At 35.7% G+C, this 5,160-nt stretch overlaps 1 pseudogene; it reads left to right on the forward strand.

The window, feature by feature from the left end:
• The first annotated feature begins 523 nt into the window (after window positions 1-523).
• On the forward strand, window positions 524-2,809 carry LOC142631503 (G-type lectin S-receptor-like serine/threonine-protein kinase LECRK3; annotated as a pseudogene).
• The last annotated feature ends 2,351 nt before the right edge of the window (window positions 2,810-5,160 follow it).

Below are 5,160 nucleotides of genomic sequence, written 5' to 3' on the forward strand. Positions count from 1 at the left end.
ACTAGAAGACTGACTATAAGCAAAACAGCGGAGAATTTTCTCAAATGGTGTGTATAGAATTTTTCATGCACAGATTTCTCTTCATAATTTTCATTCCAATAGACCCTACAAAAACTTCACAACGGAGATAACAACTTGCTAATGGTAAAAATAATGTTAATTGAGACCAAATAAAAACTTGTCACTCAACTGTTGAGAAAATGTTGTGAAAATTTTTGCTCCTGAAACATTTCTCTTACCGTTGCCAAATATTCTGTGATTGTAACTTGTTCTACGCGTTCAGATTCCTGGAAGATAGACCAGTCCATATTGGCTTATCTTAAAGACTTGCACCACTGAGAAAGAAATTGACCTAATGATGACGACGACTTTATAGTGACAAAAAAAAGAAAAAAGAAAAAGAAAGAAAGATTATTTGCTTGTTTTTATTGATTCTATATATATGAAGGTGAACTGGAAGATGATTATTCACTTCCAACTACAGTGAGAGTAAGGCACAGATTGAAAGAACCATTCTTCATTGATGGCAACTACCTTTCTTTTTCTTCTTCTCCCTGCTATTTTCATAGCAAAAGCTCAACAAGGGCAATCCATTGTGAACCCAGGCTTTTTTTTTAACACCTACCACTACCACCACCACTAACTCTTCATGGCCATCACCTTCTGGTCGATATGCCTTTGGATTCTACAAGCAAGGCAGTGGCTATGCTGTAGGAGTTTTTTTTGCTGGGATTCCTGATAAGACTGTAGTCTGGACAGCCAACCGAGATGATCCTCCAGTTTCTGCTGCAGTTACATTGAATTTCACAAGTGATGGACGTTTGGTTCTGCAATCGGCACAAGGCACAACGAAAAGAGTAGCTGTTTATGGTGAAACTGCAAGTTCAGCGTCCATGCTTGATACAGGCAACTTTGCTGTCTATAATGCAGATAACCAAACAATATGGGAGAGTTTCCAAAATCCAACAGATACCCTTTTACCAACTCAGCGACTCTTGTATGATGATGTGTTGGATTCCAGTGTGTCGGAGTCGAACCAATCAACGGGTAGATTTCGTGCCATTATGCAGCAAGATGGATTCATCGCGCTATACCCAATTGGTACTCCATACTATATTGAGTATGGTTATTGGTCTAAGGGTATACAGGGACCCCCATTAAATGCGACTCTAAACCTTGATGTTGATGGTCATCTTTACTTGGCCAATGGCAATGGCATAGTGACTATATCTGCAGGAGGAAACTCTACAAAAGGTTTACTCTACCGTCTGAGAATGGATGATGATGGATTCTTGCGGCTGTACTCGTACAATACGAATCGGAATAGTGATTGGGTTGTTACATGGTCAGCTGATAGCATTGGCATTTTATGTCATATATGATGAAGAAAATAATTGCACATGTCTTCCTGGATTTGCATTTGTTGATGAGAGCAAAAGGACTTTAGGCTGTGAAAGGAATTTAACTGTAGACAATTGCAAAGAAGGAACGTATGACATGGAAGAAGAGATTAACACTGTATGGGAAAATGATACTTACTCTCTCCCGTTGTTTTCATCAAACATAAAGGATTGCAAAATTGCATGTTTGCAAGACTGTAACTATGAAGCTGCGCTATTCAAAGACGGGGCATGCAGAAAGCAAAGGCTTCCCATGAGATTTGGGAGAAGGCAGAGTGATTCAAGTGTAGCCCTTATCAAGGTAAGTACATCTACACCCTCTACAAATAGAACTATGACAAAAGAAAGGAAGAAAGAGCTTCGTGTGGACATCCTAATTGTCAGTATTACATTAGTTGCTTTTGCATTCATTGTGTTGATCATTTCTGGATTTGTTATTTACAGATCCCATGTTTCCAAACATGTAAATGTATCTAATATGGGAAAATTTTGTTGATGAGGATGTTGGTCCACGATCATTTACTTATGCAAAACTTGAAAAAATTACTGATGGTTTCAAGGAGGAGCTTGGTAGAGGTGCATTTGGGATAGTTTATAAAGGGATGAAGGGAATGGTCAAAAGATTGTAGCTGTGAAAAGACTAGAGAAATTGTTGGCCGATCGGGAAAGAGAGTTTCAGACCGAGATGAAAGTTATTGGAAAAACACATCATAGAAATTTAATCCATCTTCTTGGGTATTGTCGTGATGGACCGAATAGGCTTTTGGTGTATGAGTATATGTGCAATGGTTCACTTGCGGATATACTCTTCACACCTATAAAACAACCTTCTTGGGATGAAAGAAGGGGAATTACTTACAATATTACAAGAGGAATTCTTTATCTCCATGAAGAATGTATACCACAAATCATTCATTGTGATATAAAACCTCAAAATATACTCATGGATGAAAACAGGTGTGCAAAACTCTCTGATTTTGGATTGGCAAAGTTGTTGAAGCCAGACCAAAGCCAAATGTCCACTAATATTAGGGGCACAAGGGGATGTTGCACCAGAGTGGCATCGTCGAAACTGTCCTGTGACAGTTAAAGTAGACGTCTATAGCTTTGGAATAGTTTTATTGGAGATTATATTTTGCCGAAAGAGTGTGGATAGTAATCTTCCTGAGGAAGAGGCTATTCTTGAAGAATGGGTCTATAGTTGCTTTGAGTGTGGTGAGTTAGATAAACTAATCAATGATGAAGAGGTCGACAAGAGACACTTTGAGAGAATGGTTAAAGTGGCATTTTGGTGCATTCTAGAAGAGCCATCACTTCGACCTTCAATGAAAAAGGTTCTACTAATGCTGGAAGGGACTGCAGACATCCCAATCCCTCCAAATCCCACTTCTGTTATTAGTATGATCTAGGTTCTGAGAAAAACATGGAATGGTTTGGAAAATTGAGAAGCCTAAGCCCTTGGTATAGAAAGAAGTCAAGTTTCCTGCGTGCTTCGTTTTCATAGTATATGTATGCACGTCTTAAAATATTGCATTTGACGCTTTCTTTATTTTTATTTTTCTTTATCTATGTTCTCTTGTATAATTTAATGTTTGCTGTCAATGTTATGCAGATAATAATGTTTTTTTAAAGCAAAAAATAAATATACTTACAGCAGTTGAAGTGTTTGTAATCATGTTTGGCAATCTTATAAATATAGCTTGTTTCAAACTTTATAAGGCAAAAGATAAGTGAAATCTAAAAATTGGTTGTGAGATGTCTTGTATATTGAATTCGGCTCTATTAATTGTTAGCGATAATGTACACCACGTCCAAACTTCATTTAGTCCATTCTACTAATGTACTATCTACATTTAACGATTATCTGTAGTTTCGTTTTGTTGCTACTCTCTAGCTATTCTATGTATACAAGCTTCCTGTCTACAATATTGTATAATCTTATATAGAGAATTATACTCTCCATTCCAACAGTTTGAATGATAGTTTAATGATTAAATTTGTCTTTTTTTCTTTTTTTTTAACATCAGAATTTTTGGGATGAATGGTGGTTTATTATGATATTATAACAGGTGGTCTTGAGTTTAAATGGTATCCAAACTTCATCTATTATTTTTAGAAAGTAAAAAATCTCACATTTTGTACTCTCCCACATTATTGCGTCCATTCAATGGAACGAGTCTTTCACATACTATGGGTCTCACATTTTTGGGAGGTGCGTATATGTCGTGGAGATACTTCTCATGTCTCCCTATCTCTGATAGATTGCATTGTTTTTGAACTGCATAATACCTATTCCCCCTTCTCTCCCCACCCCCCCGCTTCCCATTTTTACGCCTTTTTATTATTATTTTTTTTTTATTATTTTGTTTGTGGTTGTGATCTTATAACAAAGTCATTGCATCACAAGTAAAACTGCACCAATTCTAAATGTTAATGCACATATCATAAAAAGAAAAATCAGCAAGTTCTAGATCTTTTGTGTGGAAAAGCAAAACCATATATATGTACAAATATGTTGTGAACTCAAAGTTGTTTGAGTTTTTCCATTATTCATAATCAAAACTTTATATAGACTGACATATCATTTGTATGTTCTTTTACATATATCCAAATAAGAGAGAGTAGAACACCCCCCCCCCCCCTTCCCCCACACTCCAACCTCATCCTTACTCTCTACTCTCTTCTTTCCTTCCATCCAAACCAAAAGTCTATATGTGGTAGAAGAACTTACAAATAATCTGTTAGACTATAGATAAAAAAAAAATTTATGAACAATAGCAAAACTCATAAGTAACTTTGAGTTCATAGCAAATACAACAATATCACAATTTCTAGGAATTAATAAAAACTCTTCGTATCTTCAATTCAAATATTACAACTCTTTGTAGTTGTAGCACCGAAAGAGAAAAATAAAAATCTTTTTATAGAGAAAATCCTAATTTTCTCCCTTTGCCTATGACTCATGCCTAAAGAAAAATCCAAGACTCTCAAATTATCCCTAATTTGTGTACTTTACCAGGAAAAAAAAAAAAAAAAAAAAAAAAAAAAAACCAAAACTCATTGTCTCTCTCCTTGTGCTATCTTTCAAGAGGAATCACTTTTTCCTCTATTGGTTTTACGCTTGATTCTAAGAGTGTTTTCCTCTCTCCACATGAGAGGACACACTTAGGCTATAATGATGAAACATGATAGCGAGAGAAGGGTTAGTGCATGACTAGATCCTAGAACACTTTTAGTCCACATGAGGTTAATACAAAGCTAGACCCTGGAATACTTTGAATCCCAAAGGTTGAGAATTGAGATCTGGAATTTACAAGGAAAAAAAAATAGAGAACAAAGATTGAAATAGTATTGATAGAAGAGTTGAGATTTTTGTGTTACAAAGGTTTCAGATAACTTCATTTCAAAGTAAAAATATATTTAGACACATCCTAGGCAAGAAGCTGTTCACCCATAATTATTGGTCATTAACGTCATATTTCATAAAAATCATTAGGAAACAAGAAATCAATCATCATCGTTCTCATTGTTTTGGCATTTGCGAAGATAATTAGAAGAAAATGAAATGTTTTGAAAACAAATATATGGAGAAGCAGAGATAGCACTCAAAATCAAGATTCCTTTATTTTGGAATTTGGAAATTGCATCAAGTAGAAAAGGGCAAGATTTTAACAACCCAACAAACACAGATACGTGAAGAAGCCAATGAGGAGTGAGGAGGAGCACACAACACAAGGACAAACACAAAAAGGATACTGAC

This window comes from Castanea sativa, chromosome 4 (assembly GCF_040712315.1).
Source record: "Castanea sativa cultivar Marrone di Chiusa Pesio chromosome 4, ASM4071231v1".
Classification (NCBI taxonomy): Eukaryota; Viridiplantae; Streptophyta; class Magnoliopsida; order Fagales; family Fagaceae; genus Castanea; species Castanea sativa.